This window comes from Canis lupus, chromosome 19 (assembly GCF_048164855.1).
Source record: "Canis lupus baileyi chromosome 19, mCanLup2.hap1, whole genome shotgun sequence".
Classification (NCBI taxonomy): domain Eukaryota; kingdom Metazoa; phylum Chordata; class Mammalia; order Carnivora; family Canidae; genus Canis; species Canis lupus.
The window spans coordinates 332,390-345,784 of NC_132856.1; positions in this window are offsets into that span (position 1 = coordinate 332,390).

The following is a 13,395-nucleotide window of genomic DNA, read 5'->3' on the forward strand; positions in this document are numbered from 1 at the left end:
CTGAGACGCAAGTTAACAATGCAGACCTGGAGGGTATCTCCAGGTGCAGTAGAGTGGTAATCTGGGAACCTCCTGTCTCAGAATACTGCTACCTTCACCCTGCCATAAGAATGCAGCTAGTTGACAGCTGGCTTCAAGGCATGCTTCCCTGTGAGAGCTAAGGACAGGGCACAACCCTCCCGCATCCTGCTTGACTGTAGAAGGAGCTGCTAACGTCCTCATGTTAGTGGCAGGGAAAGGTTGTGAGAAAAGCATGTGGAATCGTTGTGCCTGAACCCACGTGTATCTGAGTTGAATACAGCGATTTCCAAAGTCCTTCTTCATCAGAGTGTAGCTAGGTTCCCACTCGCATGTCCGAGTGGGTAGCATACATCTGCCTCCCATGCATACCCACTTCTGAGAGTTGAGCTTATGGCCTGTAACCCTACCTCTTGCCTGCAGCTACCTTTCGCTTCCAAAAGGCCTAGGCTCGCTGCTTGACGCATGTGTTGGGAGAGGTAACTGGAATCTCCCGGCACACAAGACGAGTGCCTCCAAGCTCAATCAAGCGATTTCCCAGTAATTCCTGGGTAGACTGGTGCTACATACTAAGTTCCATACGTGAGTAGGTAGCTGAACGCCTTGTCCAAAAACATCTTACTTCTGAGAGTTGAGCTCACCCACAGTCCCTCACAGTTCCACACTGCCTGCAGAGTGAGTTTCGCACGTCTTCACCAGAGACGTTTGCCAGAGGCCTCTGAGACGCAAGTTAACAATGCAGACCTGGAGGGTATCTCCAGGTGCAGTAGAGTGGTAATCTGGGAACCTCCTGTCTCAGAATACTGCTACCTTCACCCTGCCATAAGAATGCAGCTAGTTGACAGCTGGCTTCAAGGCATGCTTCCCTGTGAGAGCTAAGGACAGGGCACAACCCTCCCGCATCCTGCTTGACTGTAGAAGGAGCTGCTAACGTCCTCATGTTAGTGGCAGGGAAAGGTTGTGAGAAAAGCATGTGGAATCGTTGTGCCTGAACCCACGTGTATCTGAGTTGAATACAGCGATTTCCAAAGTCCTTCTTCATCAGAGTGTAGCTAGGTTCCCACTCGCATGTCCGAGTGGGTAGCAGACATCTGCCTCCCATGCATACCCACTTCTGAGAATTGAGCTTTTGGCCTGTAACCCTACCTCCAGCCTGCAGCTACCTTTCGCTTCCAAAAGGCCTAGGCTCGCTGCTTCACCGAAGTGTTGGGAGAGGTAACTGGAATCTCCCGGCACACAAGACTAGTGCCTCCAAGCTCAATCCAGCGATTTCCCAGTAATTCCTGGGGTAGACCTGTGCTACATACTAAGTTCCATATGTGAGAAGGTAGCTGAACGCCTTGTCCAAAATCATCTTACTTCTGAGAGTTGAGCTCACCCTCATTCCCTCACAGTTCCACACTGCCTGCAGAGTGAGTTTCCCACGTCTTCACCAGAGACTTTTGCCAGAGGCCTCTGAGACGCAAGTGAACAATGCAGACCTTGACGGTATCTCCAGGTGCAGTAGAGTGGTAATCTGGGAACCTCCTTACTCAGAATACTGCTACCTTCACACTGTCATAAGAATGCAGCTAGTTGAGAGCTGGCTTCTAGGCATGCTTCCCTGTGAGAGCTGAGGACAGGGCAGAAGCCTCCCGCATCCTGCCTGACTGTAGACGTACCTGCTAACCTCCTTATGTTAGTGGCCGGGATTGGTTGTGGGAAAAGCATGTGTAAGCATTGGGCCTGAACTCCCGTGTATCTGAGTTGAATACAGCGATTTCCAACATCCTTCTTCAATAGGAGTGTAGCTAGGTTCCAACTCCCATGTCCGAGTGGGTAGCAGACATTTGCCTCCCATGCATACACACTTCTGAGAGTTGAGCTCATGGCCTGTAACCCTACATCCTGCCTGCCGCTACCTTTCGCTTCCAAAAGGCCTAGGCTCGCTGCTTGACGCAAGTGTTGGGAGAGGTAACTGGAATCTCCCGGCACACAAGACGAGTGCCTCCAAGCTCAATCAAGCGATTTCCTAGTAATTCCTGGGGTAGACTGGTGCTACATACTAAGTTCCATACGTGAGTAGGTAGTTGAACGCCTTGTCCAAAAACATCTTACTTCTGAGAGTTGAGCTCACCCTCAGTCCCTCACAGTTCCACACTGCCTGCAGAGTGAGTTTCCCACGTCTTCACCAGAGACGTTTGCCAGAGGCCTCTGAGACGCAAGTTAACAATGCAGACCTGGAGGGTATCTCCAGGTGCAGTAGAGTGGTAATCTGGGAACCTCCTGTCTCAGAATACTGCTACCTTCACCCTGCCATAAGAATGCAGCTAGTTGACAGCTGGCTTCAAGGCATGCTTCCCTGTGAGAGCTAAGGACAGGGCACAACCCTCCCGCATCCTGCTTGACAGTAGAAGGAGCTGCTAACGTCCTCATGTTAGTGGCAGGGAAAGGTTGTGAGAAAAGCATGTGGAATCGTTGTGCCTGAACCCACGTGTATCTGAGTTGAATACAGCGATTTCCAAAGTCCTTCTTCATCAGAGTGTAGCTAGGTTCCCACTCGCATGTCCGAGTGGGTAGCATACATCTGCCTCCCATGCATACCCACTTCTGAGAGTTGAGCTTATGGCCTGTAACCCTACCTCCAGCCTGCAGCTACCTTTCGCTTCCAAAAGGCCTAGGCTCGCTGCTTGACGCATGTGTTGGGAGAGGTAACTGGAATCTCCCGGCACACAAGACGAGTGCCTCCAAGCTCAATCAAGCGATTTCCCAGTAATTCCTGGGTAGACTGGTGCTACATACTAAGTTCCATACGTGAGTAGGTAGCTGAACGCCTTGTCCAAAAACATCTTACTTCTGAGAGTTGAGCTCACCCACAGTCCCTCACAGTTCCACACTGCCTGCAGAGTGAGTTTCGCACGTCTTCACCAGAGACGTTTGCCAGAGGCCTCTGAGACGCAAGTTAACAATGCAGACCTGGAGGGTATCTCCAGGTGCAGTAGAGTGGTAATCTGGGAACCTCCTGTCTCAGAATACTGCTACCTTCACCCTGCCATAAGAATGCAGCTAGTTGACAGCTGGCTTCAAGGCATGCTTCCCTGTGAGAGCTAAGGACAGGGCACAACCCTCCCGCATCCTGCTTGACTGTAGAAGGAGCTGCTAACGTCCTCATGTTAGTGGCAGGGAAAGGTTGTGAGAAAAGCATGTGGAATCGTTGTGCCTGAACCCACGTGTATCTGAGTTGAATACAGCGATTTCCAAAGTCCTTCTTCATCAGAGTGTAGCTAGGTTCCCACTAGCATGTCCGAGTGGGTAGCAGACATCTGCCTCCCATGCATACCCACTTCTGAGAATTGAGCTTTTGGCCTGTAACCCTACCTCCAGCCTGCAGCTACCTTTCGCTTCCAAAAGGCCTAGGCTCGCTGCTTCACCGAAGTGTTGGGAGAGGTAACTGGAATCTCCCGGCACACAAGACTAGTGCCTCCAAGCTCAATCCAGCGATTTCCCAGTAATTCCTGGGGTAGACCTGTGCTACATACTAAGTTCCATATGTGAGAAGGTAGCTGAACGCCTTGTCCAAAATCATCTTACTTCTGAGAGTTGAGCTCACCCTCATTCCCTCACAGTTCCACACTGCCTGCAGAGTGAGTTTCCCACGTCTTCACCAGAGACTTTTGCCAGAGGCCTCTGAGACGCAAGTTAACAATGCAGACCTGGACGGTATCTCCAGGTGCAGTAGAGTGGTAATCTGGGAACCTCCTTACTCAGAATACTGCTACCTTCACACTGTCATAAGAATGCAGCTAGTTGAGAGCTGGCTTCTAGACATGCTTCCCTGTGAGAGCTGAGGACAGGGCAGAAGCCTCCCGCATCCTGCCTGACTGTAGACGTACCTGCTAACCTCCTTATGTTAGTGGCCGGGATAGGTTGTGGGAAAAGCATGTGTAAGCATTGGGCCTGAACTCCCGTGTATCTGAGTTGAATACAGCGATTTCCAACATCCTTCTTCAATAGGAGTGTAGCTAGGTTCCAACTCCCATGTCCGAGTGGGTAGCAGACATCTGCCTCCCATGCATAGACACTTCTGAGAGTTGAGCTTATGGCCTGTAACCCTACATCCTGCCTAACGCTACCTTTCGCTTCCAAAAGGCCTAGGCTCGCTGCTTGACGCAAGTGTTGGGAGAGGTAACTGGAATCTCCCGGCACACAAGACGAGTGCCTCCAAGCTCAATCAAGCGATTTCCTAGTAATTCCTGGGGTAGACTGGTGCTACATACTAAGTTCCATATGTGAGAAGGTAGCTGAACGCCTTGTCCAAAATCATCTTACTTCTGAGAGTTGAGCTCACCCTCAGTCCCTCACAGTTCCACACTGCCTGCAGAGTGAGTTTTGCACGTCTTCACCAGAGACGTTTGCCAGAGGCTATGAGACGCAAGTTAACAATGCAGACCTGGAGGGTATCTCCAGGTGCAGTAGAGTGGTAATCTGGGAACCTCCTGTCTCAGAATACTGCTACCTTCACCCTGCCATAAGAATGCAGCTAGTTGACAGCTGGCTTCAAGGCATGCTTCCCTGTGAGAGCTAAGGACAGGGCACAACCCTCCCGCATCCTGCTTGACTGTAGAAGGAGCTGCTAACGTCCTCATGTTAGTGGCAGGGAAAGGTTGTGAGAAAAGCATGTGGAATCGTTGTGCCTGAACCCACGTGTATCTGAGTTGAATACAGCGATTTCCAAAGTCCTTCTTCATCAGAGTGTAGCTAGGTTCCCACTCGCATGTCCGAGTGGGTAGCATACATCTCCCTCCCATGCATACCCACTTCTGAGAGTTGAGCTCTTGGCCTGTAACCCTACCTCCTGCCTGGAGCTACCTTTCGCTTCCAAAAGGCCTAGGCTCGCTGCTTGACGCAAGTGTTGGGAGAGGTAACTGGAATCTCCCGGCACACAAGACGAGTGCCTCCAAGATCAATCAAGCGATTTCACAGTAATTCCTGGGTAGACTGGTGCGACATACTAAGTTCCATACGTGAGTAGGTAGCTGAACGCCTTGTCCAAAAACATCTTACTTCTGAGAGTTGAGCTCACCCACAGTCCCTCACAGTTCCACACTGCCTGCAGAGTGAGTTTCGCACGTCTTCACCAGAGACGTTTGCCAGAGGCCTCTGAGACGCAAGTTAACAATGCAGACCTGGAGGGTATCTCCAGGTGCAGTAGAGTGGTAATCTGGGAACCTCCTGTCTCAGAATACTGCTACCTTCACCCTGCCATAAGAATGCAGCTAGTTGACAGCTGGCTTCAAGGCATGCTTCCCTGTGAGAGCTAAGGACAGGGCACAACCCTCCCGCATCCTGCTTGACAGTAGAAGGAGCTGCTAACGTCCTCATGTTAGTGGCAGGGAAAGGTTGTGAGAAAAGCATGTGGAATCGTTGTGCCTGAACCCACGTGTATCTGAGTTGAATACAGCGATTTCCAAAGTCCTTCTTCATCAGAGTGTAGCTAGGTTCCCACTCGCATGTCCGAGTGGGTAGCAGACATCTGCCTCCCATGCATACCCACTTCTGAGAATTGAGCTTATGGCCTGTAACCCTACCTCCAGCCTGCAGCTACCTTTCGCTTCCAAAAGGCCTAGGCTCGCTGCTTCACCGAAGTGTTGGGAGAGGTAACTGGAATCTCCTGGCACACAAGACTAGTGCCTCCAAGCTCAATCCAGCGATTTCCCAGTAATTCCTGGGGTAGACCTGTGCTACATACTAAGTTCCATATGTGAGAAGGTAGCTGAACGCCTTGTCCAAAATCATCTTACTTCTGAGAGTTGAGCTCACCCTCATTCCCTCACAGTTCCACTCTGCCTGCAGAGTGAGTTTCCCACGTCTTCACCTGAGACTTTTGCCAGAGGCCTCTGAGACGCAAGTTAACAATGCAGACCTGGACGGTATCTCCAGGTGCAGTAGAGTGGTAATCTGGGAACCTCCTTACTCAGAATACTGCTACCTTCACACTGTCATAAGAATGCAGCTAGTTGAGAGCTGGCTTCTAGGCATGCTTCCCTGTGAGAGCTGAGGACAGGGCAGAAGCCTCCCGCATCCTGCCTGACTGTAGACGTACCTGCTAACCTCCTTATGTTAGTGGCTGGGATTGGTTGTGGGAAAAGCATGTGTAAGCATTGGGCCTGAACTCCCGTGTATCTGAGTTGAATACAGCGATTTCCAACATCCTTCTTCAATAGGAGTGTAGCTAGGTTCCAACTCCCATGTCCGAGTGGGTAGCAGACATTTGCCTCCCATGCATACACACTTCTGAGAGTTGAGCTCATGGCCTGTAACCCTACATCCTGCCTGCCGCTACGTTTCGCTTCCAAAAGGCCTAGGCTCGCTGCTTGACGCAAGTGTTGGGAGAGGTAACTGGAATCTCCCGGCACACAAGACGAGTGCCTCCAAGCTCAATCAAGCGATTTCCTAGTAATTCCTGGGGTAGACTGGTGCTACATACTAAGTTCCATACGTGAGTAGGTAGTTGAACGCCTTGTCCAAAAACATCTTACTTCTGAGAGTTGAGCTCACCCACAGTCCCTCACAGTTCCACACTGCCTGCAGAGTGAGTTTCGCACGTCTTCACCAGAGACGTTTGCCAGAGGCCTCTGAGACGCAAGTTAACAATGCAGACCTGGAGGGTATCTCCAGGTGCAGTAGAGTGGTAATCTGGGAACCTCCTGTCTCAGAATACTGCTACCTTCACCCTGCCATAAGAATGCAGCTAGTTGACAGCTGGCTTCAAGGCATGCTTCCCTGTGAGAGCTAAGGACAGGGCACAACCCTCCCGCATCCTGCTTGACTGTAGATGGAGGTGCTAACGTCCTCATGTTAGTGGCAGGGAAAGGTTGTGAGAAAAGCATGTGGAATCGTTGTGCCTGAACCCACGTGTATCTGAGTTGAATACAGCGATTTCCAAAGTCCTTCTTCATCAGAGTGTAGCTAGGTTCCCACTCGCATGTCCGAGTGGGTAGCAGACATCTGCCTCCCATGCATACCCACTTCTGAGAATTGAGCTTATGGCCTGTAACCCTACCTCCAGCCTGCAGCTACCTTTCGCTTCCAAAAGGCCTAGGCTCGCTGCTTCACCGAAGTGTTGGGAGAGGTAACTGGAATCTCCCGGCACACAAGACTAGTGCCTCCAAGCTCAATCCAGCGATTTCCCAGTAATTCCTGGGGTAGACTGGTGCTACATACTAAGTTCCATATGTGAGAAGGTAGCTGAACACCTTGTCCAAAATCATCTTACTGCTTAGAGTTGAGCTCACCCTCAGTCCCTCACAGTTCCACACTGCCTGCAGAGTGAGTTTCCCAAGTCTTCACCAGAGACTTTTGCCAGAGGCCTCTGAGACGCAAGTTAACAATGCAGACCTGGACGGTATCTCCAGGTGCAGTAGAGTGGTAATCTGGGAACCTCCTTACTCAGAATACTGCTACCTTCACACTGTCATAAGAATGCAGCTAGTTGAGAGCTGGCTTCTAGGCATGCTTCCCTGTGAGAGCTGAGGACAGGGCAGAAGCCTCCCGCATCCTGCCTGACTGTAGACGTACCTGCTAACCTCCTTATGTTAGTGGCTGGGATTGGTTGTGGGAAAAGCATGTGTAAGCATTGGGCCTGAACTCCCGTGTATCTGAGTTGAATACAGCGATTTCCAACATCCTTCTTCAATAGGAGTGTAGCTAGGTTCCAACTCCCATGTCCGAGTGGGTAGCAGACATTTGCCTCCCATGCATACACACTTCTGAGATTTGAGCTCATGGCCTGTAACCCTACATCCTGCCTGCCGCTACCTTTCGCTTCCAAAAGGCCTAGGCTCGCTGCTTGACGCAAGTGTTGGGAGAGGTAACTGGAATCTCCCGGCACACAAGACGAGTGCCTCCAAGCTCAATCAAGCGATTTCCTAGTAATTCCTGGGGTAGACTGGTGCTACATACTAAGTTCCATACGTGAGTAGGTAGTTGAACGCCTTGTCCAAAAACATCTTACTTCTGAGTGTTGAGCTCACCCTGTGTCCCTCACAGTTCCATACTGCCTGCAGAGTGAGTTTCCCACGTCTTCACCAGAGACTTTTGCCAGAGGCCTCTGAGACGCAAGTTAACAATGCAGACCTGGAGGGTATCTCCAGGTGCAGTAGAGTGGTAATCTGGGAACCTCCTGTCTCAGAATACTGCTACCTTCACCCTGCCATAAGAATGCAGTTAGATGACAGCTGGCTTCAAGGCATGCTTCCCTGTGAGAGCTAAGGACAGGGCACAACCCTCCCGCATCCTGCTTGACAGTAGAAGGAGCTGCTAACGTCCTCATGTTAGTGGCAGGGAAAGGTTGTGAGAAAAGCATGTGGAATCGTTGTGCCTGAACCCACGTGTATCTGAGTTGAATACAGCGATTTCCAAAGTCCTTCTTCATCAGAGTGTAGCTAGGTTCCCACTCGCATGTCCGAGTGGGTAGCATACATCTCCCTCCCATGCATACCCACTTCTGAGAGTTGAGCTTATGGCCTGTAACCCTACCTCCTGCCTGCAGCTACCTTTCGCTTCCAAAAGGCCTAGGCTCGCTGCTTGACGCAAGTGTTGGGAGAGGTAACTGGAATCTCCCGGCACACAAGACGAGTGCCTCCAAGCTCAATCAAGCGATTTCCTAGTAATTCCTGGGTAGACTGGTGCTACATACTAAGTTCCATACGTGAGTAGGTAGTTGAACGCCTTGTCCAAAAACATCTTACTTCTGAGAGTTGAGCTCACCCACAGTCCCTCACAGTTCCACACTGCCTGCAGAGTGAGTTTCGCACGTCTTCACCAGAGACGTTTGCCAGAGGCCTCTGAGACGCAAGTTAACAATGCAGACCTGGAGGGTATCTCCAGGTGCAGTAGAGTGGTAATCTGGGAACCTCCTGTCTCAGAATACTGCTACCTTCACCCTGCCATAAGAATGCAGCTAGTTGACAGCTGGCTTCAAGGCATGCTTCCCTGTGAGAGCTAAGGACAGGGCACAACCCTCCCGCATCCTGCTTGACTGTAGAAGGAGCTGCTAACGTCCTCATGTTAGTGGCAGGGAAAGGTTGTGAGAAAAGCATGTGGAATCGTTGTGCCTGAACCCACGTGTATCTGAGTTGAATACAGCGATTTCCAAAGTCCTTCTTCATCAGAGTGTAGCTAGGTTCCCACTCGCATGTCCGAGTGGGTAGCAGACATCTGCCTCCCATGCATACCCACTTCTGAGAATTGAGCTTATGGCCTGTAACCCTACCTCCAGCCTGCAGCTACCTTTCGCTTCCAAAAGGCCTAGGCTCGCTGCTTCACCGAAGTGTTGGGAGAGGTAACTGGAATCTGCCGGCACACAAGACTAGTGCCTCCAAGCTCAATCCAGCGATTTCCCAGTAATTCCTGGGGTAGACTGGTGCTACATACTAAGTTCCATATGTGAGAAGGTAGCTGAACGCCTTGTCCAAAATCATCTTACTGCTTAGAGTTGAGCTCACCCTCAGTCCCTCACAGTTCCACACTGCCTGCAGAGTGAGTTTCCCAAGTCTTCACCAGAGACTTTTGCCAGAGGCCTCTGAGACGCAAGTTAACAATGCAGACCTGGACGGTATCTCCAGGTGCAGTAGAGTGGTAATCTGGGAACCTCCTTACTCAGAATACTGCTACCTTCACACTGTCATAAGAATGCAGCTAGTTGAGAGCTGGCTTCTAGGCATGCTTCCCTGTGAGAGCTGAGGACAGGGCAGAAGCCTCCCGCATCCTGCCTGACTGTAGACGTACCTGCTAACCTCCTTATGTTAGTGGCTGGGATTGGTTGTGGGAAAAGCATGTGTAAGCATTGGGCCTGAACTCCCGTGTATCTGAGTTGAATACAGCGATTTCCAACATCCTTCTTCAATAGGAGTGTAGCTAGGTTCCAACTCCCATGTCCGAGTGGGTAGCAGACATTTGCCTCCCATGCATACACACTTCTGAGAGTTGAGCTCATGGCCTGTAACCCTACATCCTGCCTGCCGCTACCTTTCGCTTCCAAAAGGCCTAGGCTCGCTGCTTGACGCAAGTGTTGGGAGAGGTAACTGGAATCTCCCGGCACACAAGACGAGTGCCTCCAAGCTCAATCAAGCGATTTCCTAGTAATTCCTGGGGTAGACTGGTGCTACATACTAAGTTCCATACGTGAGTAGGTAGTTGAACGCCTTGTCCAAAAACATCTTACTTCTGAGAGTTGAGCTCACCCTCAGTCCCTCACAGTTCCACACTGCCTGCAGAGTGAGTTTCCCACGTCTTCACCAGAGACTTTTGCCAGAGGCCTCTGAGACGCAAGTTAACAATGCAGACCTGGAGGGTATCTCCAGGTGCAGTAGAGTGGTAATCTGGGAACCTCCTGTCTCAGAATACTGCTACCTTCACCCTGCCATAAGAATGCAGCTAGTTGACAGCTGGCTTCAAGGCATGCTTCCCTGTGAGAGCTAAGGACAGGGCACAACCCTCCCGCATCCTGCTTGACAGTAGAAGGAGCTGCTAACGTCCTCATGTTAGTGGCAGGGAAAGGTTGTGAGAAAAGCATGTGGAATCGTTGTGCCTGAACCCACGTGTATCTGAGTTGAATACAGCGATTTCCAAAGTCCTTCTTCATCAGAGTGTAGCTAGGTTCCCACTCGCATGTCCGAGTGGGTAGCATACATCTGCCTCCCATGCATACCCACTTCTGAGAGTTGAGCTTATGGCCTGTAACCCTACATCCTGCCTGCAGCTACCTTTCGCTTCCAAAAGGCCTAGGCTCGCTGCTTGACGCAAGTGTTGGGAGAGGTAACTGGAATCTCCCGGCACACAAGACGAGTGCTTCCAAGCTCAATCAAGCGATTTCCTAGTAATTCCTGGGTAGACTGGTGCTACATACTAAGTTCCATACGTGAGTAGGTAGTTGAACGCCTTGTCCAAAAACATCTTACTTCTGAGAGTTGAGCTCACCCACAGTCCCTCACAGTTCCACACTGCCTGCAGAGTGAGTTTCGCACGTCTTCACCAGAGACGTTTGCCAGAGGCCTCTGAGACGCAAGTTAACAATGCAGACCTGGAGGGTATCTCCAGGTGCAGTAGAGTGGTAATCTGGGAACCTCCTGTCTCAGAATACTGCTACCTTCACCCTGCCATAAGAATGCAGCTAGTTGACAGCTGGCTTCAAGGCATGCTTCCCTGTGAGAGCTAAGGACAGGGCACAACCCTCCCGCATCCTGCTTGACTGTAGATGGAGGTGCTAACGTCCTCATGTTAGTGGCAGGGAAAGGTTGTGAGAAAAGCATGTGGAATCGTTGTGCCTGAACCCACGTGTATCTGAGTTGAATACAGCGATTTCCAAAGTCCTTCTTCATCAGAGTGTAGCTAGGTTCCCACTCGCATGTCCGAGTGGGTAGCAGACATCTGCCTCCCATGCATACCCACTTCTGAGAATTGAGCTTATGGCCTGTAACCCTACCTCCAGCCTGCAGCTACCTTTCGCTTCCAAAAGGCCTAGGCTCGCTGCTTCACCGAAGTGTTGGGAGAGGTAACTGGAATCTCCCGGCACACAAGACTAGTGCCTCCAAGCTCAATCCAGCGATTTCCCAGTAATTCCTGGGGTAGACTGGTGCTACATACTAAGTTCCATATGTGAGAAGGTAGCTGAACGCCTTGTCCAAAATCATCTTACTGCTTAGAGTTGAGCTCACCCTCAGTCCCTCACAGTTCCACACTGCCTGCAGAGTGAGTTTCCCACGTCTTCACCAGAGACTTTTGCCAGAGGCCTCTGAGACGCAAGTTAACAATGCAGACCTGGACGGTATCTCCAGGTGCAGTAGAGTGGTAATCTGGGAACCTCCTTACTCAGAATACTGCTACCTTCACACTGTCATAAGAATGCAGCTAGTTGAGAGCTGGCTTCTAGGCATGCTTCCCTGTGAGAGCTGAGGACAGGGCAGAAGCCTCCCGCATCCTGCCTGACTGTAGACGTACCTGCTAACCTCCTTATGTTAGTGGCTGGGATTGGTTGTGGGAAAAGCATGTGTAAGCATTGGGCCTGAACTCCCGTGTATCTGAGTTGAATACAGCGATTTCCAACATCCTTCTTCAATAGGAGTGTAGCTAGGTTCCAACTGCCATGTCCGAGTGGGTAGCAGACATTTGCCTCCCATGCATACACACTTCTGAGAGTTGAGCTCATGGCCTGTAACCCTACATCCTGCCTGCCGCTACCTTTCGCTTCCAAAAGGCCTAGGCTCGCTGCTTGACGCAAGTGTTGGGAGAGGTAACTGGAATCTCCCGGCACACAAGACGAGTGCCTCCAAGCTCAATCAAGCGATTTCCTAGTATTTCCTGGGGTAGACTGGTGCTACATACTAAGTTCCATACGTGAGTAGGTAGTTGAACGCCTTGTCCAAAAACATCTTACTTCTGAGAGTTGAGCTCACCCTCAGTCCCTCACAGTTCCACACTGCCTGCAGAGTGAGTTTCCCACGTCTTCACCAGAGACGTTTGCCAGAGGCCTCTGAGACGCAAGTTAACAATGCAGACCTGGAGGGTATCTCCAGGTGCAGTAGAGTGGTAATCTGGGAACCTCCTGTCTCAGAATACTGCTACCTTCACCCTGCCATAAGAATGCAGCTAGTTGACAGCTGGCTCCAAGGCATGCTTCCCTGTGAGAGCTAAGGACAGGGCACAACCCTCCCGCATCCTGCTTGACAGTAGAAGGAGCTGCTAACGTCCTCATGTTAGTGGCAGGGAGAGGTTGTGAGAAAAGCATGTGGAATCGTTGTGCCTGAACCCACGTGTATCTGAGTTGAATACAGCGATTTCCAAAGTCCTTCTTCATCAGAGTGTAGCTAGGTTCCCACTCGCATGTCCGAGTGGGTAGCATACATCTGCCTCCCATGCATACCCACTTCTGAGAGTTGAGCTTATGGCCTGTAACCCTACCTCCTGCCTGCAGCTACCTTTTGCTTCCAAAAGGCCTAGGCTCGCTGCTTGACGCAAGTGTTGGGAGAGGTAACTGGAATCTCCCGGCACACAAGACGAGTGCCTCCAAGCTCAATCAAGCGATTTCCTAGTAATTCCTGGGTAGACTGGTGCTACATACTAAGTTCCATACGTGAGTAGGTAGTTGAACGCCTTGTCCAAAAACATCTTACTTCTGAGAGTTGAGCTCACCCACAGTCCCTCACAGTTCCACACTGCCTGCAGAGTGAGTTTCGCACGTCTTCACCAGAGACGTTTGCAGAGGCCTCTGAGACGCAAGTTAACAATGCAGACCTGGAGGGTATCTCCAGGTGCAGTAGAGTGGTAATCTGGGAACCTCCTGTCTCAGAATACTGCTACCTTCACCCTGCCATAAGAATGCAGCTAGTTGACAGCTGG